At 36.3% G+C, this 27,443-nt stretch overlaps 1 long non-coding RNA gene across 3 annotated transcripts in view; it reads left to right on the forward strand.

The window, feature by feature from the left end:
• LOC125174581 (uncharacterized) overlaps window positions 1–27,443 on the forward strand; it is a 90,711-nt gene that overhangs the window by 5,466 nt on the left and 57,802 nt on the right. For all 3 annotated transcript variants that reach the window (XR_007155457.1, XR_007155459.1, XR_007155456.1), the window contains exon 2: window positions 5,020–5,209. This is a non-coding gene — a long non-coding RNA (uncharacterized LOC125174581). The remainder of the gene's footprint in view (window positions 1–5,019; window positions 5,210–27,443) is intronic.

Genomic DNA, 27,443 nt, shown 5'->3' on the forward strand with positions numbered 1-27,443 from the left:
CAATGGGGAAAAACTGACAGCTTTCCCCCTAAGGTCAGGAACAAGACAGGGATGTCCACTCTCACCACTGTTATTCAACGTATTATTGGATGTCTTAGCCTCTGCAATCAGACAACGCAAAGAAATAAAAGGCATCCAAATCAGCCATGAGGAGGTGAAACTTTCACTTTTCACAGATGACATGATACTCTATATGGAAAACCCAAAAGATTCCACAAAAAAACTGTTAGAATTAATTCATGAATTCAGCAAAGTTGCAGGACATAAAATCAATGCACAGAAATCGGTTGCATTCTTATACACCAACAATGAAGCGACAGAAAGAGAAATCAAGGCATCGATCCCATTTACAGTTGCACCAAAAACCATAAAATACCTAGGAATAAACCTCACCAAAGAGGTGAAAAATCTATATGCTGAAAATTATAGAAAGCTTAGGAAAGAAATTGAAGAAGACACAAAAAATGGAAAAAGATTCCATGCTCCTGGATAGGAAGAACAAATATTGTTCAAATGTCGAAACTACCCAAAGCAATCTACATATTCAATGCAATGCCTATCAGAGTAACACCAGAATTCTCCACAGAGTTATAACAAATAATCCTAAAATTTGTATGGAACCAGAAAAGACCCCGAATAGCCAAAGCAATCTTGAAAAAGAAAACCAAAGCAGGAGGCATCACAATCGCAGTCTTCAAGCTATACTACAAAGCTGTAATCATCAAGACAGTATGGTACTGGCACAACAACAGACACTCAGATCAATGGAACAGAATAGAGAACCCAAACATGGACCCACAAACGTATGGCCAACTAATCTTTGACAAAGCAGGAGGGAATATCCAATGGAATAAAGACAGTCTCTTCAGCAAGTGGTGCTGGGAAAACTGGACAGCGACATGCAGAAGAATGAACCTGAACCACTTTCTTACACCATACACAAAAATAAGCTCAAAATGGATGAAAGACCTCAATGTAAGACAGGAAGCCATCAAAATCTGAGAAGAAAGCAGACAACAACTTCTTTGGCCTTGGCCACAGCACCATCTTACTCAGGAAGTCTCTGGAGGCAAGGGAAACAAAAGAAAAAATCAACTACTGGGACCTCGTGAAAATTAAAAGCTTCTGCACAGCAAAGGAATCAATCAGAAAAACTAAAAGCAAGCAACAGAATGGGAGAAGATATTTGCAAATGACATACCAGATAAAGGGTTAGTATCCAAAATCGATAAAGAACTTATCAAACTCAACACCCAAAAAACAAAGAGTCCAGTGAAGAAATGGGCAAAAGACATGAATAGACACTTCTCCAAGGAAGACATCCAGATAGCCAAGTGACACATGAAAACATGCTCAACATCACTCATCATCAGGGAAATCCAATCAAAACCACAATGAGATACCACCTTACACCTGTCAGAATGGCTAACATTAACAACTCAGGCGACAACAGATGTTGGCGAGGATACAGAGAAAGAGGATCTCTTTTGCATTGTTGGTGGGAATGCAAGCTGGTGCGGCCACTCTGGAAAACAGTATGGAGGTTCCTCAAAAAACTAAAAATAGAATTCCCCTACCACCCAACACTGCAGTACTCAGCATTTATCCATGGGATATAGGTTTGCTGTTTCAAAGGGGCACATGTGTCCCCATGTTTATAGCAGCACTATCAACAATAGCCAAAGTATGGTAAGAGCCCAAACGTCCATCGATGGATGAATGGATAAAGAAGATGTGGTATATATATATATATATATATATATATATATATATATATATACATATGTGTGTATATACATACACACACACACACACACACACACACACACACAATGGAGTATTTCTTGGCAATCAAAACAATGAAATCTTGCCCTTTGCAACTACGTGGAGGGAACTGGAGGGTATCATGCTAAGTGAAATTAGTCAAAGAAAGACAAACATCATATGACTTCACTCATATGAGGACTTTAAGAGACAAACAGATGAACATAAGGGAAGGGAAACAAAAGTAATATAAAAAGAGAGAGGGGGAGGAAACAGAAGAGATGCATAAATTTGGAGAACAAACTTAGGGTTGCTGGAGGGGTTGTGGGAGGGGGGATGGGCTAAATGATTTAGGGGCATTAAGGAATCTACTCCTGAAGTCTTTTGCACTGTATGCTAACTAATTTGGATGTAAATTTTAAAAAATAAAAAATAAAATTAAAAAGTAAAGTATTCCACAGAAATTGTGAGAGAATTTGCGATTAAGAAGGGTGATAGAACGAAAAGAAAATGTTTTATTATATATTCCAAATCTATTTGCATATGAATAATGTAATAGCTATATTTATCTTTCAACTCTGCCAAAATTAAGTTGTAAATAAAATAGAACCTGCTCAAAATCTGGCACAGGCTAAATTATGAGTCCAAATCCTAGGGCTTTGTGATGCAATTCATACGTTTTACAACTACTATGCTCTTTTGTTTTGTTTTGTTTTTTTCAATTTTAGAACATGTAAACATGCCTATTCCTTGAGATTAAGCCAGATACTTCTTTTGTTCTTTAGGCTTTCAACTGTTTACTAGGATATATGGATATTAAAATATTTCAAAATCCTTGAGAGCAGAAACTCCATCCTGAAGTCCTGACTTATGTCAGTAAATATTTGAGTCCTGTAATGCTACATTCTCTTGGGATGATTTCACCACCTGACGATTTGAAGAACATCATTCCAAGCTCAGCGTTAACACGTGATATGGCCAGTATTCAGATATAGCTAGAACTACTGTTTCATTTATCTTTTTTTTTAAATTTAGTTATTTATTTTTAGAAAGAGAGAGAGGGAGAGAGAGAGAGAGAGAGAGAGAGAGAGAGAGAGAGAGAATCTCAAGCAGGCTCAAACCATCAGCGCAGAGCCCAACCCGGCACTTGAACACACAAACTGTGAGATCATGACCTGAGCTAAAATCAATAGTCAGATGCTTAACCGACTGAGCCACCCAGGTGTCCCTATTACATTAAACCTATCTCAATCTTTCAAATTCCCTTTTTTTTTTTTTTTTTTTTGGTGCACTGAAATCTGACTGCAGTAGAGTTGCATTTTACACAGAGAGTATCTTTTGAGTGCAAAATGATACACCTTGATGGTATGGTCTTGAGTGAGGGCTTGGGATGTCAGATGTACTTATGGCAAAGCTGGTTGACTCCACAGAGTTCTGATTGGTTATCAGGTTCTGTTTGCAGGATGCGAAGGGTGAAGGTTATCTATATTGCCCTCCGCAGTGGAAATCTCTGGAAACCTCTGTCTTATATTCTTAAATTTGTAATCTGCCATATAGTGTACCATTTATCTGAACAATGACTTATATAAACAGAAAATTATCTATAAATTTCTAAAAACCATATGCCAGATATAAAGAAAAAGGGGCTGTATTTTAACTTTAAATTTTTAAAAATGTGGACAAGTGAAGTATTTATTTCAGAAGAATAATGTGGCACAAGAATTATCTGGAATAATATGGTCACAAATCTTTACATGGATATTTGTACCTGAAGCAATAGAAAAAAAGAAACATTTTAAAAACTGCAAAAAAAAAGTGGACTTTATAAACTAAAAATGAGTTAGATTCACCAATCCAGAGAACATACTTTCAGATGCACATGAAGACAGTAATTCTCCAGGTGTATTCTAGGGTCTGGAATTATCAGCATGACAAAAGAAACTTTTATAAATGCAAATTATCAGGCTCATTGCAGACCAAATGAATCCAAAGGGAGAAAGGTTAGCCAACTCATTGTAAAGATCTGCTCCCTAGTCCCCCAAGAGATTATGTTGCATGACACAGGTTGTGAATTACTGCTATAAACTATGGTGTAAGATATGGTAAATCATTCCCCACTCTTTCATCAGTGCAGGTAATCTTAAATTAAAAAAGAGAACAAAAACTCAACTGTACCAAGTATAAATTTGACATTTCATCTTGTAGCCCAAGTACAATTTTAAGTGACACCAAATTTAGTCTTTGTTCTCACATTTCTCTACTTCTATTTGTAGCTTTGATAATAGTTCAATGGAGTTTACCATGTATTTGTATATACTCTTAAACTGAGTTTTCCGTGATCGTGGCTCGTCAAGGTTAATTGTGACACCAATAATTTCTATTTCAGTGCTCATGGCTTGTGAGACTGCAGGTGTGGCTGGCTTCTGACAGCATTCCAAGTGTAGAGCACCCTCTGCTCTCCAGTTGAGCCTAAGATACTAACAATACAGGGGTCACTGTGAAAAGCTAATTTTAGGTAGCTTCCGGAGGCTATGATTCTTGCCACAAAGTGGCTAATTATGAATTCTATGGCGTGAATGATACTTTTTTCTTCCTACTGTTACCTTGTTCCCAGTCTTGCCACCATATAAACCCAGTATAGCATATGGGCATTTGACATTGGCAACCTGGAAGGCTCAGAAGAAATGTAACATGTGAACTAAAATATCCATGAAATTGCTATAAAGGTTAATTTGAAGATGGGCAATTTTAGGCAAATGTTGAGACTGGGAAAACAATTTTTGCTCTAGTACAACTTTAATAGGACTTGTGTCGTGAAACTAAACTAAGATTTGAGAAGATTATACGAAAAAATGTTTACTTGTTGACATCAGATACCAGCAGTCTGATTACCATTTAGGACTTAAGTAGTGATAGTGTTTATTTAATAAATGTGTATATGCAATTTTGTGGTATATGGATGGGATTTTTTTGCATGCACATTTATGCATTCATAAAATTCATAGTGTCTTTTGTTTTTTTTTTTTCATTGTACACACTTTCAGATTTTCTTTGGGCCTCTTGCTAGCACTCCCAGTGGCAACCATGTGTTCACATGGTGCCATTATTCTCATAGTTGAATCTGAGTACCTATTGTGAATTTGTGAGGTGGCCAGATGGGATTAGATTTATACAATTTTTAAGGAGATGTACACGTAGCAAAGTGAAGTCACTTATGCAATAACTAAATTGACAGTTTTTCTTATTATAACACAGGAATTTCATTGAAATAAGGATCAAGAATTTGATTAAGTTGAATTCAAAGACACACTAAGGCTTGCTATTCCAGGTGTGGTCTGGAGACCATTAGCATCAGCGTCACCTGCATGCTCATCAGAAACACATAATCTGAGGAACCACCACAGACTGAAGTGGAATCTGTTTTGAACAAGATTCCAGATGATTGGTATGTTTATTAGAATTTCAGGCGCACAGACTGGGGAAAGATAAATAATATTTGATTTATCCAGTATATTGTTCTTTACCACCAAAAATGAACATGCACTTTGATTTACTGAGGTTTTCAACAGCCACGTTGGGGATTAAAGTTCACAGAAATTATCGCGCTGTCAGTAATCACAGATATAAGTATATCTCATAAAAGTATAGCCTCTTCATTGTTGTTGTTGCTGTTGTTTTTATATGTACTATTCTAGGACCCCTTTAATAGCTATTTGATACTGAGCAAGTTAGTTTTCTCCTGCTTAGCTTAACTTCCTCATCTATAAAATGGGGATAACAATAATATTTAATTGGGGCGCCTGGGTGGCTCAGTCGGTTAAGCGGCCGGCTTTGGCTCAGGTCATGATCTTGCGGTCCGTGAGTTCCAGTCCCGCGTCGGGCTCTGTGCTGACAGCTTGGAACCTGGAGCCTGCTTCCGATTCTGTGTCTCCCTCTCTCTGACCCTCCCCCGTTCATGCTCTGTCTCTCTCTGTCTCAAAAATAAATAAACATTAAAAAAAAATTAAAAAAAATAATATTTAATTATAAGGCTGTAGTGAGGATTACATGAATTATGCGTGTAAAATATTTAGAAGAGTGTCATACACATAGAAAGCACTCAACATTTAGTCTTAATATTGTTTTGTTTTGTTTTTTAATTTTATGTCAGGCACCAATGTTAGGCCACTGGTTGCATGAAGTTTTTGATTGTAGGCTCCAGAGAAATGCATGGGCCACCCCTGAGGTCTGCCATATCTCAGCCAAGTTCAGCCAGGGCAGCCGAAGGTATAATAGCGGTACCCATGATCAGTACTATTTTATAGCCCCCTTCATCAAAGAGGTATAGCAAACCCTCAGAAAGATGGCTGATGGCATTAAAGATAAGACATGAAAGAAACAGAACTTTCTCGGGGCGCCTGGGTGGCGCAGTCGGTTAAGCGTCCGACTTCAGCCAGGTCACGATCTCGCGGTCCGTGAGTTCGAGCCCCGCGTCAGGCTCTGGGCTGATGGCTCAGAGCCTGGAGCCTGTTTCAGATTCTGTGTCTCCCTCTCTCTCTGCCCCTCCCCCATTCATGCTCTGTCTCTCTCTGTCCCAAAAATAAATAAACGTTAAAAAAAAAAAAAAAAAAAAAAAAGAAACAGAACTTTCTCAAGGACGTATTTTTTTTTTTTTTTGTCTGATGGGATTTACAGAAAGCATGGTATTCTTGAAAGAGAAATCTGGCCAGAGGGGATAAACCTCACTTGGTATTCTGGCCACTCCAGGTATTGACACATCTCTTGATTTTTAAAACAGTGTGTTTTTACTTAGTATCAATTTTTCTAGAAGATTTACTTAGGATCAAACTTGTAGAAATATGATTATTTTAGAATAGTTGTATCCCTTGCTTAAATGTAATAACAAAAAATGTACAGGCTGGGTCTTTGAAAAAGCAATTTCAGATAATGTTTCACAGAGAATTATAATGAATCAGTGTAACATTGCTTTCTTCTTAAAAAGAAAAAAATAAAGATAAGAAAATACAGCTAAAAACAACTCTTTGAAAATGAAGACTCTTTTTATGTTTGGCATGTTGAAAGTGAAAATAGTTTATGGCAGCATTTATGGAATACCCAAGACTGTCTACAAATGCAAAGTGAATAACAACGATGATGATCGCATTAGAAACAAATGCTATTATACATGGGCGTTTGTGAAGTGCAAATGACTACATGCATTGCTTCTGATCCTAATAGCAAAGTAGGTGTTATTATTATTATCAGGTGGTATCATTTCTCTTTTAAAGATATTGTATATAATGACCAGAGAAGTTATATAACTTGTCCCAGGTCTCTGACAAGGTAGTACAGTACCAAGAGATAACCAGATGGGCCACTCCCGTTGGTCTACATCAATGTCTTTTCTTAAGCTAGGCCAGAGAAACTTGTCCTCTAAGAATAACACTTGTGCTTTTCCCCAAACCAAATTGCTGCACTAATTTTTATATTGATGTCCAGAGCCTCCACTCTATCAGTACTAGAGGAAGTAAGCATTCAACCCAGGTGCATATGTATAATTCTAAAATCCCTACTCTTAAAAATTCATTATTTTGCAATTGGCCATTTTTGACAGTGACCACTGTAGACATTCTCATTTGCTAGACAACTAGTTCTATAGAAGAAACACTATTTCTATTTCTATTAGCATCACCTGAAACATCGGGCAAGAAAATGCATAGCATTAGTTGTCCTGCACATCAGATATGTATGATGCTCTTCCGTGTTTCTTCTGAAAAATCTGGCTCCTTAGTGTATAAATTGTTGGTGGTTGGTGTAGGTTTGCTAATGATTTAAAGACAAGACATAGTCAAGTTTCTCGCATTAGAGGTATGCAGGATTGCTTAGAAGCGGATCTCTCTTTTCCAAAATAAAATAAACAGAAGCCACTGGAGGGAGGATTTATATTTGACTTGAATCTCATCACAATCTTTTTTTCTCCCAGGGGAAAAATAAAGGGAACATTAAGCCCATTATGCTTGAATAAACTTTTGAATTTGCAAGACGTGAGCAACCAAATTTCAATTTACATCAGAACGATTAAATATAATTGTTTCTAAATCCTTGTAAGACAGGGCTCAGGACAACCATTTCTCTAAATCTATGGTTTTTATACAAATCATTTTCTAACTGCTCTCTGTATTTATAACTCTGTGACTTTTCTCATGAACTTCTTTTCTTTAAAGTTTTGATTTTTGCAGCCTGTTTCATTTTTTTGAAAGTTCAAAACTGACATTTGGCAAAGAGGTTCCCAATTCACCTGAATTCAAGAGAAAAAGGGATGTGTTACCAAACTGCCTAATATCCACAGCATGGAGTGAATGCTTATTGAAGGTAGGAGATAACTTACAGGAGGAAATAGAAAGAAGAGATATAGCTAACATTTACAGAAACTACTTATGAAACCCCAGGAAGTGTCTTTAGAACAATAACACCTTGGGAGTGACATTCCTGAGTCCATTTCCTAGGAAGCATCACTGTGCGTGCGTGTCCAGAGAAGCCGGCTTCAGAGTTTTGCATGGGGGAGATAGAGTTCTGCCAGATGGGCACACACAGTGTGGGATATACACCAGTGCCGTGTCTGTGCTGTCTCCGTCTGTGCAGCATATGGGATGAGGCTGTGCCTTTGATGAGAAACAAGCCTGTAAGATAAATACGACTCATCCTTGCAGATACATGGGAACAAAAGAAATATAAGAAATCCAAGCAGAAACCTTGATAGATTTGGCCACACATAAATTTTAAATGTCCACGCATTAAAACACATTAAACAGGGCATTTCAATAGAAAAATACGGTAAGAAATATAAGCTGACAATATAAGCTCAAGACATAAAAGACAACCTATGAAGGAGCCTTGAAATGTATTGAACTTCACTTGTAATCAAACAAAAAAGGACCGCAATTAAAATAACAATGAAACCCCATTGGTAAAGACCAAAAGAAGAGGGAATGAATGTTAGCGACAAGTAGGAAACTGGCCCTTTTATACATTGTTATTGAGAATGGAGGAAATACATGATAAATACACTTGAAAGAGAAACTATCTTATCTGTCTGCCTATCTATCTGTCTTAAACTCAAGCTTAAAGTGTCTGTGATTTTGATACAGTAATATCATGTACTGGAATTTGTCAAAAAGACAGTTACAAATACACACACACACACACATATATATTTGGAATTTCATTATTGTATTTTTTGGTAAATGTTAAAAATGGAAATAGAGACAACCTAAGTGTTAGAGTTTATATATGTGTATTATTTCATTGCAAATTTTCCTGACATGATTCATGAAAGTAGTCAAAAACATAGTTTTAAAGAAGGTGTAAGGATATAGTGATTATAATTACAATTATTATTGATTTAAAAAGTTTACAACACAACATATACCACATAAGGTTAATTATGTAATTATAACATGAAAATTCAGAACCAAAAATTTTAAAAATGGCTGTGTCTGGGTTATAGAATATTTTTGTTACTCTTTTATCAAATTCACAAAGGTAAATGTGTCTAATGTACTGAAAGTTATATAATAATGTGCAAAAATTTCCTAAACTGAATCTTTTTAACTTCTAGATTTAATTGCAGGAGATGATAAATTAAAAATAGATTTTTGTTTTCAGGTCTGGGGGATACATCCATAAAAATAGATAATATTCTTACATCACTATTTATCTCTCTGGGTGATGATGATTCAGCTCATTTATATCCTGCCCACCCACTCATTCCTTTTCCTACCAATAGAATCATATCCTGCAGTTTAATTTTTCAGTTGGTTAAAATATTAAATAAAAACTTTTAAGCCACATTTTTATTAACTAGAAATTACCTCCACTCACTTTGTTAGAAGAGGTTATAACTGCCCTATTCCTTCATTCTCTTGCTCTCTACTATTCTGTATCTGACATTTATAATATTATTTTGTATCTGTAAGACAACAGCTATTCTGTAACCACATTGTGTAGAGATTGACTCTCATATTAGAAAACAATTGGCAAGTATAATGCTTGATTATGACTATGTCATATTTGTCACTTCAAGGCCAAGTGTTTGATTCCTCTTTGGCTATGCTGTCATGATCACTGGGCAGTAAAGTAGAATGTTCCTCAGATCAAATGCATTTTCTTACATGCCATGGAAGCCATGAGAATGAACTTTGTAATATGGCTATGTATATATGTATGTATATACACACACACACACACACACACATATATATATATATATACACACACATATGGCTATATATATACACACACACACACACACACACACACACACACACAATGGAATACTACTGGGCGATGAAAAATAATGAAATCTTGCCATTTGAAACAAAATGGATGGAACTAGAGGGTATCACATTAAGTGAAATAAGTCAGTCAGAGAAAGACAGCTATCATATGATTTCACTCATATGTGGAACTGAGAAACTTGACAGATGACCATAGGGGAAGGAAAGGAAAAATAATATAAAAATAGAGAAGGAAGCAAACCAGAAGAGACTCTTAAATACAGAGAACAAACTGAAGATTGAGGGGGTAGAGAGGCAGGGGGTCGATTACATGGCTAATGGCATTAAGGAGGACACTCTTTGGGATGAGCACTGGGTGTCATATGTAAGAGATGAATAACTGGGTTCTACTCCTGCAGCCAAGACTACACTGTATGATAACTAACTTGAGAATAAAACAAAAAACAAAAAACAAAAAGCAAAAAAGAATTGAGCCTTGTAAACCAAGGATCCAGAGTAACCAAGGATCCTGGCTGCTGTGCTCTGAAATCAGTGCTGGCACTGCATAAATCCTGAAGCCAGATTCCCTGGGGGATGCTCCTGGCCAAGGACTGCACAAAGAAGGGTCCCGGAGGCAGGCTAGTCCTGGATCACATAGCACTCTTCTCTGGGCTGCTGCTAGAACTACCTGAAGGGCTACTGCATCTCCCTTAGACATTGTACCTACCATAACTTCCTTCCCTGTTTTCCTCTTTCAAATTTGCCTAGCCCTCTGAAAGCCCTTCCAGCTGCCCAGCTCCTTGCCCACTTTCTCACAGGATCACTTACCCTAATCAAATCTGTTCAGGGGGAAGCTTACTATGCCCTCTACTTCTCTGGTTCCCTAACACAGATGCCAATATTTCCTCAAAATGATGCGATATTTTAATTTGCTTTTATTTTAATCCTTGGTTTTCTATGTTTCCTTAGTGATATCATTATACTAATTATTAATGATATCAGTCATTATTTTATGTATTGTTCATTAATTATTAATTAAAATATTAATATACTATTCTATTAATAATGAAGTAACCATTTCCCTTTAATCTATGTTTTATTACATAACTTTTTTCAAAGTCTCAGTTATAGTGTCAATTCTGATGCATACCATTTCTTTTATTTTTATTTTTAATTAAACATGTTTATTTGTTTTTGAGAGTGAGAGAGACAGAGAATGAGCAGGGGAGGGGCAGAGAGAGAGGGAGACACAGAATCGGAAGCAGGCTCCAGGCTCCAAGCTGTTAGCACAGAGCCCCACTCGGGGCTTGAACTCAGGAATGGTGAGATCATGACCTGAGCCAAAGTTGGAGGTGTAACCAATGAAGCCAGCCAGGCACCCTTGATGCATACCATTTCTTCATGCCCGTGACCCCCTTCCCGGAGAACTCTGCTTTCTTGCTTTGACTCTTAATCTAGAATTTTCTTTTTCTGATCTCCAGGTTTGAAATCACTATTGACTGGATCTCAGGATCTTTTATTCCTCATTTTTTTTCTGAGGCGCATACGTAACTAATTTCCTAAGAAAGGATGTGCCAGAATTAAATTTCCAAGTTTTGGAATTTTGTAATGGCTTTGTTCAGACTCAGATATTATTGATAACCTGTCAGGATCTTCAATTCTAGGCAGAAAATACTTATCCCTCAGAAGGTAGAAGGCCTTGTTCTACTGTCTTCTAATATATAGTTTTGCTAATAAGAATTCTGAGAACAGTTTATTTTATTTTTTGTTCGGTTTGTTTTCTTTTGATTATTGATAATCTTTTTCTCCTCTCTGAATTCTCTTATAATCTTTTCTATATTATTCACATGTTCAATTTTACCGCAATATACATAAAGGTATACATTTTGTGCATATGTGTACAATTGGTAAAAATACTATTCAGATCCCATGTTATCTTTTATGGGTGCCTGAATTCCATTTTCTTTGTTGTCCTTTTCTCAAATACCATCAGTTCGAGAATCAGTCGCATGGGTTTCTCTTCTATGTCTTGTTTAACCTCCATTCTCAGGGGTTTTTTATTTGGTTGATACAGAAAGTATAGCCCCTATTTATTTATTCCATAGCTTCTCTGACATTTCTTATGAACCTCATGCCACTGGTAAGGAAACAGATATTTCAGATAACGATATCAGTTTTTTTCCTGTTAAAATAATTTATTCATAGTTATCTTACCACCAGGGCTGATTTAAATAGTTCTTTTCATATAGATGAGTGTCTTTTAGACTGTGTTCCCCCCTCTCTTCCCCAAAATGGCAGCTGTATATAAGAGGTTCTTGTTGTGTCCTTGTTGTTGTTAAGAGGATCTCAGGTTCATGAATTTCTGTGCTAGTTTCTGTCGTAGGGGCTGCTGTGCTATGACTACTGGATAGGTAACCACTGTCTTTGGACTGGCTCTGTTTGGCATTTTGTGGGACATGCCTATAACTGCAGCGAGGATCTATGGTTCTTGTTCTGTGTGTCTGAAAGTCATCATATTCTAGACTTCTTTTTTCTAACCTTCAGCCTGTAAATTTTTACTCCTACGCTCAGCCCTTTCTTTTTATTTTGTGAAATAAGCAATTATTTCCCAACTGCCAGTTCCCTGCACATAGGTTGGGGGTGGAGGTAGAGAATTATCCCTGTATCTTCACTAATTACTTCACCCAACATTCTCATTCTTCACTTGCATAATCCCTCTGACACCTTGGTTGGCAGGGCCCTAATGTTCTTCAGTGGACCCATGGCTTTCTCCATGCTAGGTCAACAGCAACAGCACACTTGCTTTATATGTTCAGGCTTCCCAGTACATATTTGGTAGTATCTGAAACCTGTACTTTGCTAAGATTAGGACCTAATGGACATAGCGTCAGTTAGGAAGGGAGACCTCTTCATACAACCACTATCTTCCTTCTTCCTTTAATAATCCTCAAGGTCGGAAAGGAGCAGCCCTTTCATTTATTTTTTTTTCTTCTTTCAGGCCAGTCTCATGATGCAGCCCAGTGGCAGGTAGAATCAACAGGGAAACCAGTTCTGTGGTAGAAAAGCACAGATCAGGAGGTGTTTTAAGAATATTGTATTTACCACTGGACTTTTAGGTGTCCTCTGAGGAACACTTCCATATTCCCCTCCTGAGTGTGGAATTTATTGAAAAATAATACAGAGAAGTCAGATAAGTGGAGAAAAATGGCATTTTTATGACTAACAGAGCTGTTTGGTGAATGTGGCTTCAAGAATATGGCCATTTGACTCTGCATTGACAGTAAAGAGCCTGCTTGGGGTTCTCTCTCTCTCCCTCTCTCTTTGCCCCTCCCCTATACACACGTGCTCTCTTTCTCTCAAAATAAATAAATAAACTTAAAAACCTGGTATGCTTAAATAAAAATTGGTTTAAAAAAAGAATATAACCACTTGGATTTGGAAATGCTTCACCTCAGGGTTAAACGACTGACCCACACGATATTGGCAGCACTGAACAAAGATGGCATTTCCGACCAGGGAAAGCTTATCCTCTGGAGGAGTGGAAGAAGTAGGCACCCTGTGAGCTAGGTGTCCCAACAGGAGAACTTGGAGTACCCCGAGCCCATCAAGCAAATGTATCATTTCTCTGCCCTTAGAGGACAGGAAGGAGCACAGTGGAGTAGATGTGTTCTTCCCTGACCTTTATTCCTTGGGTTCTGAGGTAGGAATTTGTTCCTCTTTCATTGAAATATGAGGAATGGGAAATAAATATTCAGATTTTTTTTCTTGTTAGATTAAACGATTAATTCTATGATCACCCCGATTGCAGCTGCCCACTTGCATGGAGGAGAGGGGTGACTGATGAAGCTAGCCCTGTTTCCAACTTCATGATGCCCCTCCCCTAATGCCAGCCTGGCTTCTGTGTTCCTCCTCCTGGATTCACTGGCAGGAAGTTAGTTTCTTCCCCAGAGGGTTTTGAAAACGGTTAGAACCTTAGGGTTTCCGTCCAGAGGAATCAGCATCACTAGAGGCTCGTTAGAAATGCAGAATTTGTTAGAAATGCGAAATTTCAGACCCAGCCCCATCTACTGATTCTGTAGTTTAACAGGATCTCTAGGTAATTCTTATGTACATCGAAGTTGGAGAAGCACTAGTGTAGAACAAGTCATTAATTAAGTGATCTCAAAGGCTTTGCTACATCCTAAACTGAGTATTTCCTCTCAGTTTCCCAGCACAAATTACGCATGACTGCGATCTTCAATGTTCCTCATTGAGATTATGAAACGAAATTAAATGGTTGTGGATGAAGTAATCGATGAGATTAAATGGGAGCTAGTGGAAGAGACTGATGGCACTCGGTCACACATTCTCCATGTTTATGCAGTTCAGAAGAATGCGTTCCAATCCCAAACGGAATCCCCTCCCCCAATAATGAATATAAAACTTGAAAATATATCAGAGTTCATAGTTACTGTTAAAGTAAAGAAATTAAATCCTTAAATTAAATTAATTAAAGAAATTAAATTAAGCTTTTTGACGCTGTGAGCTACTGTGGCTTTCTGCGATGCTCAGGCGGGTAACCCACGCTGAAGGCTGGCCAGCGGAGAGCTCGCTCTCGGCGGCTGCTGCCAGGACTGTCATCCCCTTACTCATACTGTCTTCTCACTCAGAAAGTGGCATTTGAGGCATATGTGCCTTTAGCGATGTGTGGAAATTTGCACTGATGATGGCCCAGTTCCCAGATCTGGAGATCTCTTTTTTCCTGTGTTATTGGGCATAACGCAAAAGAGGAAAAAATCCTCCTTGTGACCAATGTCTCCACACAACATTGCGAGGCCCTGACCGTCTTTTTTTTCTTTCACCTTTTGAATATTTCCAGTCCTGATTAGCATTTCTTTCTACCCTCTCTTTCTCTGCAGTGGGTGGCTATGCCTTTTTTAACTTTTGCTTCCTTTTACCCCTGCACTTTGAGGAAGGCTCTGCTGAGCCTTTTTAGCAATTTAGCCCGTGTTCACCTCTTTTTTTTTCTCTACCACATGTAGAGCAAGCAATTTTGCTAAATATAAAGATTTATTTTACCCTTTCTCTGGTAGTGTGAGACGTTTGCATTCCCTATCAGATTCTCTAGTTTTGTTTTGTGTGGCCCCTTTGTTTGATAGAGCAAATGAACGAATTCTGGGTCTGTAAAAAACATTGAATATTCAAATAAAATTATGTATTTTCACGTCTCTTCTGAATATTTGCACCAAGGGGACATTTTGCCCTCAGACCAGGGATGAATATGATTTATTACTATCCAGCCTGGTGTGGTGCTGGGTACCTGGTGACTCCTCCCTTTGCACCTGCTTCCTCCAAGCACAAGCAATACTTCCCCAACTACGTTAGCTGGGTGCCCTTGCCTCTCGTTCAGTAACTATATGGTTATATACACTGATGTCACTACTGGTCATTCCCTCTCAAAACCCTTCATACCTTCTCTACCAAACATTTCTAAAGTTTCCCTAACTATTCAGTCCTTATCTTAAAATTGTCATTCATCTTGTTTTGTAGATTCTTTACTTAATTTAATTAAGAGGACACCTCGCAATGTTTTTTTGGACTCTTTATTTGATGAGGATCCCAATCAGTAAGACCTTGCTTTTTTCCTGCTATTGTTTATTCATTCATTTGAGGGGAATCCAGTCACTCTTCCTGACCTACTGGAAGCCAAAACAGGTTCCCTTTTTTAATACCTTCCTGAAAACTAATGATACCAAAGTTTGTCTCTCTGCTTTCTAATCTGTATGGCTTGACCTCCAAGATCTCATTTGTCCTCTTTCAAAGGTGTGTATCCTCTCCTTTAAAATCACAGCATTTTTCTTGTGGAAATTCTCTCTTCTTCATGCTTAATGATTATATTTATTTATATTTATATTTGTACTTATTGTGTTTTCACACAATTTATTGTGTTTACACTACTCCTGATATCAAGACAAAAGAGTATTTTTAAGTCAATCTGGTCACTCCCAGATTTCCTGAAAATAAGATTCCTAGACACAGAATGTTCTAGATCAGGTTTTTTGAGTTGCCTTCTTACATCTTTGCAATTGCAATGATTTTATTGACATGTTTTTTTGTCATCAAAGTATGCCCCTTATAAATTAATGGCCTCTTTGTCATATTTTGCAATAAGATCTACTGAGGTCATGTGGATGGAGCCACAATCTTGATCTTTGAAATCTAACATTTTAATCAGAATTTTGGAAACAACTTAATTCAGGTTCTGTTCTGAGACCGAATGAGGGACAGGTCTGACTCAAGAGAAAATATATGTTACTAAAAATTTGTACCCTCAGATGTTTTTCTTTTAACCCTTAATGTAGCTAAAAACTAGGTAAAAACCAGCAGAATACGGAACACCTGACCTGCCTCTATCTAGCTCACACGTTGGTCACTCTCTGAACTTCTCACTGGAAATTTAGCTTTGCAGTTATAAATTGTAATCTGAGGCAACGGCTGAGAAGCACAAGAAAAGCGGGGAGAATAATCCACATTTCAATGATTTCAATGTTAAGTTTAATGACTCTTTGCTTGTTTTAAATAAACATAATGTAGGTCTCAAAGTCTCCTTTGGTTCAATATGATTTATTTGCTACATAAAATCTGTATCAGCTTAGATGGGATTGTGTTTGGTCATGAAGGACCATCTCTTGCCTTAGGTTAGATCAGTGTCAGCAGCAGAGAATTCTATTCCTGCATATTAAGTTTTGTAGAACCCACATTTAATGTCAAAGGCCCATTAAAAACAGCACTGAACCTCTAAAAACAGCGAGGGGCGCCTGAGTGGCTCCGACAGTTAAGCGTCTGACGTTGGCTTAGGTCATAATGTTGTAGTTTGTGAGTTCAAGCCTGGCGCTGGGCTCTGTGCTGACAAGCTCAGAGCCCGGAGCCCGCTTCAGATTCTGTGCCTCCCCCTCTCTCTGCCCCTCCCATGCTCATGCTCTGTCTCTCTCTGTCTCTCAATAATAAATAAACGTTAAAAAGAATTAAAAACAGTGTATCCCCTATGGATAAGCCACTATGAAAGGCTGAATTCAAAGTGTCACATGACCTTTATATCCTAAAGATTTTCATTAGTACTACACCAAATTTCCATCATATTTGGTCCTCAAATCTGAGTACTTCTACATTTTTAAGGTTTCAAATCATACTAAAGGATGCTGAGTTTTTCTGAAACCAATAGAAAACCACCGCTTTCTACTTTTTTCATATTTGAAATAAGACACAGAACAGAAAAATGAAATGTGAAATGCTAGGTTAATTATTGATAACGCTGAGTAGAGAAGAGAACATTAGTTAATTTGGCAAAATGTATTTGCTTATCCTTTACCCTAGAATTAGGTAAACTTAGTCATGCAGTCCCTAGTGCCACCGGACATCTGCACACCTCCCCTGCAGGCAGGGACAAGACTCTAAGCTTACTCCATAGAGCAAAAGAGGATGCATATGTCTTGCAAAGCAGCTGGGTGCAGGAGGAAACCTAGGAGGCATTGAGTCAACCACACTCATTTCTTTTCTTAAACGTATTAGTCAGATGTGTTTCTCCCACACATTTGTCTCCTGGGGAGTAGAGTATAAAGTCACTCTTTTCTATGAAAGTAAGAAAAAATGGGGAAAAAAAAACACCTCCACTGTATTATGCAAATATAGATGGAGACAATGGTTTTTGCATTCAGTTGGTTGTTCTTTTCATCAACTTTTTAGCCCGTTATTTTGGGAAATAATTGAAAGGAGCAAATATTGTCTTCTCCAAAGCATGAAAATATTAGTTTTTCTCATTTTGGCAGTGCTAATCAGTTCTCATTGATGGCTTATTTAGTTGTGCTCTTTGAGTGAAGAGGTGAGTGACAGGCCAACTAGATCACTGAGCAAATTTGTGTTTATCTGAGTGAGACAGGGGAGGGACATTTTCTTAATAAAGATGTGATTCCAGTCATAGCTCCACTACTTGACTTCGGGCAAATGGCAATCTTTTTATGCTTTTTATTTCAGTTCTTCAAAATGAACACAAGAATTCCATAAGCTCATTGTTATGACTAAATGAAGAAATATATATATATATATATACATACATATATATATGTATGTATATATAAATTGCATAACACACTGCCTAACATATTACTGAAGTAAAATTGGCAATCTGGTTATTAATTATTACCAGCATCATTTAAAGACACAAAGTTACTTTATTTATTTGTTTATTTATTTATTTTGAGAGAGAATGCAGGAGCATAGGGAGGGAGGGGCAGAGAGAGAGAGAGAGAGAGAGAGAGAGAGAGAATCGCAACAGGCTCTGTGTTGTCAGCAGGGAGCTTGATGTAGTCTCTGTCTCACGAACCATGAGATCATGACCTGAGCCAAAAGCAAGAGTCGGTTTCTTAACCAACTAAGCCACCCACATGCCCCAAAACAAAGTTACTTTCTGATTTCATGTGTGTTAATATTTTCATACACACACATATAGATTAGATGTAGATATAGATATGTAGATAGATACAGATATAGATAGATATCATGCATAAAACTGATAATTATTGACAATTACTTCAATTCTCTCTTTTTTAATCTACACAAGATATTACTGCCATTAATCACTGTTTTGTCCTCCAATGAGCATAGACCTTTCTGTTATTTCTCTTTCTAGGCACTTAACTGATAATAGTTAAAATACATCTCACAAGATTCTGTCAACATCATTACGAAAAGCACATGATTCTGTCAACATTCACTGAGCCTCTGTGGACTCAGGAACAAATGCTACTGTGGCAGAATGTGTATCTCTGTGTGTATCTTTGAGGAGACAATGATAACTATAGTTTTGAGAACAAGGCACAAGAAAAAGAGGACAACTCAAGCATGATAAGGGCAAGTGAACTGCTTTAAAAGGATAATCAGAAGATGCAAATCTTAGTATTTTCTAGTTCCCCTATGAAAACTGGAGACATAAAACTTCCAAAAGTAATCTTCCAGACTGCCAATTAGATTGAGGATTATTTGGTAACCTTAATTTTGGTACATCTTCCTGGAGACATGAGGTAACAGATGAAGTGGGAGTTTGAGGGGAGGATAAAAACAGAATTCTGCAAATTTCTTCTGGGCACAAGATTACAAGACACAATGATCTTTGTCACTGACTGAGGCCCAGATCTTCTTGGCCAAATATTATTCCAGAAAACTGTGAGGCAATGGCTTTTGTGATTGTTTTGAGCTTGTGGCCAAGTGGTGTTGTACTTAGTAATGAACAGACATCCTCAACACTGCTTCCGGCACTCATGTCTGCTACTCAGAAAAATGGAGAAGCTACTTCAGAAATTTTTGTTGTGTCTATGAAGAACACATCCTTGAAAATAACATGCATTACCAAATTGAAATTGTGGATGTTTAGATTAACTTCAGAATACTACATCCATCATATTTTGCTATCAATGTTTTCATCCTGGGGTCTCAAGCAGGGGTCTCTTGTCCTTGATTTATTAACAAAAGAAAACAAATAAAAATCCCAGCCCAAAGAACCACTTCCTTTTGGTTGCTATTGTGGAATATAGAGTTGATTTCAACTATGCCTAAAAATGCATACTATTTCATATATTTTTCAAGTTGATTTATTCATTTTGAGAGAGAGAGAGAGAGAGAGAGAGAGAGAGAGAGAGAAAGCATGAGCAGAGGAGGGGCAGAGAGAAAGAGAAGAGACAGAGAGAGAATCCCAAGCAGGCTCAGTGATGACAGTGTGGGGCTTGAACTCAGGAACTGTGAGATCATGACTTGAGCCAGGATCCAGATTGGGATGCTTAACCGACTGAGCCACCCAGCACCCTGACTATTTCATATTTTTAAGTAAAATATAAAAGTTACTTACATAAGTACACCTCTTTATTGTCAATTTCTTTAAAAAATTTTTTTAAATGTTTTATTTATTTTTGAGACAGAGAGAGACAGCATGAGCAGGGGAGGGGCAGAGACAGAGGGAGACATAGAATCCGAAGCAGGCTCTGAGCTGTCAGCACAGAGCCCGATGTGGGGCTCGAACTCACAGACCATGAGATTATGACCTGAGCGGAAGTCGGATGCTTAACTGACTGAGCCACCTAGGCACCCCTCTTTATTGTCAATTTGAGAGACTTCTGGGATAGAAGAAATACAAATCACATTGTTCTTACTTTCCTTCCCTACTATTAAGGAGAGTGATGGGGCTGCTTGCCTCTCAGCATATCTGCCAATGCTAGTTTACAATGGAAATTATGGTAAACTGACAAAAGTTATGCAGATGGTCCCTGACTTACAACAATAGTTCAACTCACGATTTTTTGTTTTGGGTTTTTTTGTTTTTGTTTTTGTTTGTCTTTGTGATGGTGCAAAAGCCATACACATTCAGTAGAAGACATACCTGCAATTTTGAATTTGGATCTTCTTCTAAGCCAGCAATAGGTGATACAATCCTCTCTCACAACACTGGGCAGGGGCAGTGAACCTCAGCTCCCAGTCAGCCATGTCATCAAGTGGGTCTACGACCTGTACCACTGACCACCATTCTGTACCCATACAACCATTCTGCTTTTTACTTTTAGTACAGTATTCAACACATTATGTGAGATTTTCATCATTTTATTAGAAAATAGTCTTTGAGTTGGAGGATTTTGCACAACTGTAGGCTAATGTAAGTGTTCTGATTCCGTTTAAGGTAGGCTGTGCTAGGCTAGAATGTTTGGTAGGCTATGTGTAATAAACACATTTTGACTTGTGCTTTTTTCAACTTATGATGGGTTTATCAGGATGTAACTTCATTGTAAGCCAATAAAGATCTGTACTAGTTATTTTGCAAAATCAAGATAGAAAATGCAGAATGCAGAAGTGTTGCATAATGTATGGAAAAATCTCCATTATGTACAAGTACTCTGTTTTAAGAGGTTCGAATCCAATTATAATAATCCAGAGTTCTTAGAGAATTTCATCAGAAAAATGTAAACCTCTGTCAAAAATCTTTGAAAAGCAAGGTGTTAGGATGGAACACTGTGAAATAATTGTATTGTGATGAAAGCTCTTGTTAATGGACCCCTTTCTGAGTTTGCCCTTTTGCTGAAGGCACACACAATTTTTGCCATTATCCCACAATGTATTATGGAGTGTAAGTCACAACTTGGTGTTAGTCAAAGTTTATAGTTCCAAGACTTATCTAATTTTGTTTAAAATTAGATTTCAAATATTCAGATGCAAATGACAAAGCATGTTGATAGCAGTGCCCTTTAGCTCTAGTTATTATGCTAAGGAAACAAGACATCAAAAAAGCAATTGCTTTGAGTAGAGAGGAAAATACACTGGAAATCTAGTCTGTGGCCTCTTTTTAAAATACATATTACAAAAACATTATTAAAATTATTAAAATTATCTAGAAAAGAGAATAATTCATAGTATGCCAAGCAACCTTAACATATGACATATATAGAATAATGCATGTTTTAATTGATGCATTTTTATTTTGTTTTCTAGTAGAGTGTTTTGACAGTATGACAAAGAGGTGCCACTATTTGCTGATTTATTTCCTAAGGCTCTGTATAAATAAACAAAGCCCTAATTGAGAGAGTTATCTGCAGTCCATGAGTTTACATGCAAAATTCTTCAATTGGTTAGGTACAGTGAGATGGCAACCCAAATAACTGATTTCTTGGTTCAATTATGTACTTGATAACAATGGAATATCTATTGTGAAAAAGTTATAAATTCTCTCCATTTGCAAGTCTAATTTTAGGTTAATTTTAAAATTAGGTCCAATTTTAGGTCAAAGTTGATATTTAATCATGATGCCTAGGAAAGTTTTAGTTTAAATGGTAGGGAATACAGAGGTGATTCAGAGTCAACTCCAAAGATAGTTTATACTAATTTGAGTTGGGCCATCAGGCTGAATGGGACTAGGAAGGTCAGGATGTGTACTCTGACCCCACTGAAAGCCCAGAGGACCCTGGAGCAATTCTCACGTTATTACCCAGGGCAAGATACAAGCTCAAGGCTGATTGCTAATTGTTCTGGGTGTCTAACCTTTTACAATATTTCACATGTGCCCCATAAGGTGTCAACAAAGTGAACTTGCTTCAGAATTGCTGTGAAATCAACAGGCATTTGGACCTCTGAATTAAGTTCCTGTTGGATTGTCAGCATTATAAGTATAAAAGAAGATCTTTAGTCTATAATAGCAACCAGAAGAAAGTGACTCTTTTCGTTGGAGGGGTGGGGGGGGGGGTGGGGGGGCGTTGGTGGGCATGTGTTCATGTGCTGAAATAAATCAAGGACAAGCAAGCCCTGCTTGAAGCGTCAGGGTTAAAAACACTGATATAGAGCAAAATATGATGGACAAAGTATTCTGAAGTTAATCTACTCAACTGTAACATTTACAACTCATCAGAGCATTGATTGCCACTACCCACAGATCATTCTCAGCAAGCTCTCTATTCTTCATATCAGCTTCCTATAGATCAGTAAATTTAGAACTACGTTTTATCCCTGCTTAAGATCATATGCTCTCACTTTCCCTCATGAGGATCCTCTTACAAGATCTTGTTACAAGAAGACCAGAAATATCATGATTTCCAACGATATAATCTTCAAAACAAATGAAAATATAACTCGTACAAAAATTATAATAACGTATGTCTCCTTTAATAAAGATTTTTGAAGTGTTTTACCTCACAAAGTAGGCATCTAAAAAATGCCAGTTACGAACAGTATGATTGTTAACCATAACAAAGATAAATTACTTTGAACAACTTTCACTGATTTATGGAATCTGAAAGATAGCCTTGAGAGTACATAATTCTATAGTTATTGTTAGAAGGAAAAAAGCATAAATCACAAGGGCTGTATAAATATAATGTTAAAAATAATCTAAAAATATGAACATAAAAGCAAATAAACATTAGTAATATGGTTTGTACCTGGAAATGGAATTGTATCATAATTCAATGTCACAGATATAGATTACAAACAAGAGCTGTTTTGATGAGTCACATTTCACTTAGTGAGTGTTGTTTTCTTTAATATTCTGTAGCCAAAAAGATTCTCAGCCTTATGTGTTTTCATTATTCATGAGACATTACATATAACCATATTTGCTCTATTGTTTTAGAACATTACTGTCTTGTTACAAGAGATCAATTTTATATAAACATTTGAACATATCAGCATATCAGTAATAATGCAGGTTTAATAAAAATGATGATCTTTGAAGACAAGATATGGAAAGTAAATAATCTCGATCATTAAAGAAATTCTCTGCTTACTAAGGACTTAATGAGACTGATGTCTTGATTAGTAGTGTGAGATCTAGATGAGAATAGTGTGAGATGCAGTGAAACGGCAGCATAATTAACTATATAACTTGAATTAAAATATATAGAAGATTTATTCAATGAAAGACATTTAATCCATATAGCAGTAGAGATTAAAATATATTTTGAAGTAAAGATTTATTTATAAGATGAAAATTAATTTTTAAAGGCAACTAAAAGATTTCAGTGTTTACCAGGGGATTGTGAGTATTCTGGGGAAAAAAAAGACAAAAGTTTTGAAAATGCATTCCATAGGGAAGTCCTGGAAGACTGGGCTGCATTATCTTTTCTTTCCTTTCCTCTCCTTTCCTCTCCTTTCCTCTCTTTTCCTTCCCTTCCCTTCCCTTCCCTTCCCTTCCCTTTTTTTAATTTTTTTTTTTTTTGAGAGAGAGAGAGAGAGAGTGAATAAAGTGCAGAAGGCGGGGAGTGGGGAGAGATAATCTCAAGCAGGCTTTGCACTGTCAGATGTGGGGTTCAGTCCTACGAGCCGTGAAGTCATGACCTGAGCCGAAAACAAGAGTCAGACACTTAACCCACTGAGCCACCCAGGTGCCCCTGCATTATCTTTTCTAATAGCAGAAAGCTACCAAGCAGTATGTGCAATTAAGGTTTTTAAACATAGTTTAATTTTTAAAATATTTAAAACTACCAAGGGCATAAATTTAAGAGCCTAATTTTATCCTGGGAGCAGTGGTAAATTGGGGCTACAACACATACCAACAGTTCTTTTCTTTTCTTTCAATTTCTTGTGCACCCAGGAAAAATGTATTCACATTAATTTTTCAAAACCCACTTTTACATGTGTTTTCTGAATTATCCATACAAGAACACTCAAGGGAAGAGTAACTCCGCCACCAATCAAACAATGAAATTTATGCTGGGAGCAGTGAAGTGTGGAATGAGTGAAACTCAGTGTGGTCTAGGAACAAGAACATCCACAGATGTTAGGATCCTCCAAGTTTAAATTTAAGATTCTGTTGTTTACTTTCTGTGACACTTTAGGCAAGCTGTTGAACTTCTCCTTTGGAGCTGACATGAAATTTAGATATAATATATGCAAATATGCCTTCTCAGACACTCCAAAAATGGCAACTACTGATTTACTCTAATTCCAAATCCATCACTGCCTTATTGTGTGACCTTAGGAAAGCTGCCTTGTTTTCAATTCTGCAGTGGTAAGCAATACCCACCTTAAATGATGTGGTGAGGATTATGTATGGTGATGTGTCTGAGCATGTCTGGAACAGAAACTGTGATATCCTTTTCCTGCTCCTTCATCTCTTTGCCTACTTAAAGTTCATAATCAAGAATTCCGTCCTCTCTAAGGCACTGCTTCTTTTCATTTTGTCTTTAATCACTAAGAAATGAGGCTAAAACTAGGAAATCTGAGTGGCTTAAACAAATCTATTACAGAATAAATCACTTTCTTGTTACTCTATGTTTTCTGGAAGCATTTTGTGTTAGAACAGGAAATAAAATACTAATTAGGACAATTGAGTTCAGGTTTCCCCCTGCCTCTGCCTTTAATCTTAATGTAACTTGACAGGTTACATATTTTCTTGGATTAGGGGAATCTGTTTCCAAAACTGTTAAAATGCATTGATTAAAATGGATGATCTTTAAGACTTATTGCGCTTCTAATTTCTATATTATCATCAAATCAATCTCCACATCAGTCGATATCTATTTTCCTCTTCTCTGCTATTGTTAACTTCTCACCTGATAACACTGTCCTTAGTTTTGTTAGCTTGAATGATACAATTCTGATGTTAATGAAACCGCAATTGTGATTTTTAACCTTGCACAGACCCATGAGTTTTGCTCCATTCCAGAAGCTACCACTAATGTATCCTTTAATTAGAGAGACAGGCCTATAAAATATGGATGGATCAGCAAAAACTCATTCCCAACTCTGGAAAAACAATTTAAAGTGCACACTCTGCTAATACTGTTATCACTTATGTAGGACTGTTGTATACTCATTGTGAACAACACACATTTCTCATTGTTGTGCTCTGTAATCTTCAGAATCTGACTCTTTAAGTAGTATTCTTCATGAATATAACAATAAAATAGCCAGGATATCCTACTGCATACACATAAACATATATAGTATCTAAACATATTTGTTATATAAGGAATATTGATTATTGAATGTGTTCATAAAATGGCCTATGTATCAGATATAATAAATTTGCTGCTTTTCCTCACTGTTTATAACTTAATGAGCAGAGATAATTTGCTTCTTTGACCAATTTCAACACAAAAGAATTGATTTGAATTTCAAGCATACACTGAGAACATAAATATTATTTGATGGTTATTATTAATAACACTTCTCAAGAAGTAATAATAATAATTATTAGTGTTCAGACAAAGGTAGACTAATTCTATGTGATGAAAATTATAGGATTGACTCTTGGTCCCATTTTAATACAATTTGGTGAATTTGAATATTCTGTGACTTAATTTGAATCTTTTGTATTCAGAAGATTCAAAATGTAATTAACTGCTTGTGTACTTCACTAAGGTTCCAATGTCAGAAAAAGATAGATAACAAGATGACTATGCTATTTAGCCTAGGATTAATGTGAGAATTTTCCAGGCAAATCAGTGACCAGGAATGAAAAGTTTCTATATTTTAGAAACTTTGCCATGATAAAGCAAAAACTCTCGATTAGGAGCTTCCATATTGTTTGCAGATACAACCCATATCCCAATTTTTGTTAAGTTTTATGAAGAGAAAAAAAAATGTTAAATTTTCATTAGCAAATGAATGTCAAATAAATCAATGCCAAATTTCTATCTGTGCACTCTGCTGAAATAGTATCAAAGGGTGCCACCAAAAGTAAATTAGAGAGTAAAGGAATAATAGAACATATTTTCAATTATTTAATACAGTAATTGGTATTTCTTGGAACTGTTAAAATATCCCATGTTTTTAACAGACTCTGTACTGTGTTGAATATTAACAAAATGAGAATAAAATAACACATATTCAGTGTTTCCACACAAAAACACTCATAAATTATTCTATTAGTTTTGGATAGTGCATACATAGATATATAAATTTCCAATACATTGAATAACACACTTTATGCATATCAGGACTGCTGGTTGTTTTGATAACTAGAGAGAAGTTAAATGTGTTGGGCCAATTAAGGATTAGCTTAAAATAATATAATTGAATATAAATTCAAAGTAAACTATTAGTATAATGATGTACTTTCTATTTTTTTACTTTCCCTTTTATCTTTTATGGCAGCTTTCTCAGAGGAGACTGCTCACACTATTTATTAACTTTTGGAGGTTCAACAAAGCAAACTAAACAGTTTAGGGGCCATTCTTGTATTATTGGGGTGTATCTCAGCACAGTTGTATAGAGTTGAATTGATATTATTAACTAAACATATTAAAATTCAATTGTAAATGGCTCCAGTGATGTACTTAAAATTAGTTATATTAAAGTTCAATGAATCAATCGTTTGTGTTATAATTATATGTATATAAGTGTATATATGTAATATACATATTTGCATATATATACTAATTAAACATGTATAAAAACAATGGTTATAGTATATAGTATACGTTTAATAAATATTTTTTTAAATAATTAATGCATCAGTGGAAGGTTGTATTAAGCCAGCATAAGTGACAATGTTAACTATGCTAGAAAGGAAAATGTATGTGTCTTATTCTCTTTTACTTTATCAAAATATGAAAAATTTTAAGACAGTTTTCAAGGTTAACTTATTAACATGACTAGAACTTCAAATAGTGACTACATGGTTCAAAGAAAAAAGATAAATTTCTAACCACAAAAATTTAACTAACTGTAAGAACGTCTTACGTACCAATGCATGTTTAACTGAAGAATTACATATATACATATTAAATCAGAATCTTAAATTAAATTTAAATATATAAATATCTTCAATTTAAATTAAATCTATAAATAGCTTTTATTAATTTATACCTAAAGTAATAAACAATTGAAGTTTCTCCCTGAATTTTGATTATCTGAATATGTAATTTATCAAAATGAGAAGGCAATGATTGTAACTGATGGCTTATAATTCTTTAA

This window comes from Prionailurus viverrinus, chromosome A1 (genome assembly GCF_022837055.1).
Source record: "Prionailurus viverrinus isolate Anna chromosome A1, UM_Priviv_1.0, whole genome shotgun sequence".
Classification (NCBI taxonomy): domain Eukaryota; kingdom Metazoa; phylum Chordata; class Mammalia; order Carnivora; family Felidae; genus Prionailurus; species Prionailurus viverrinus.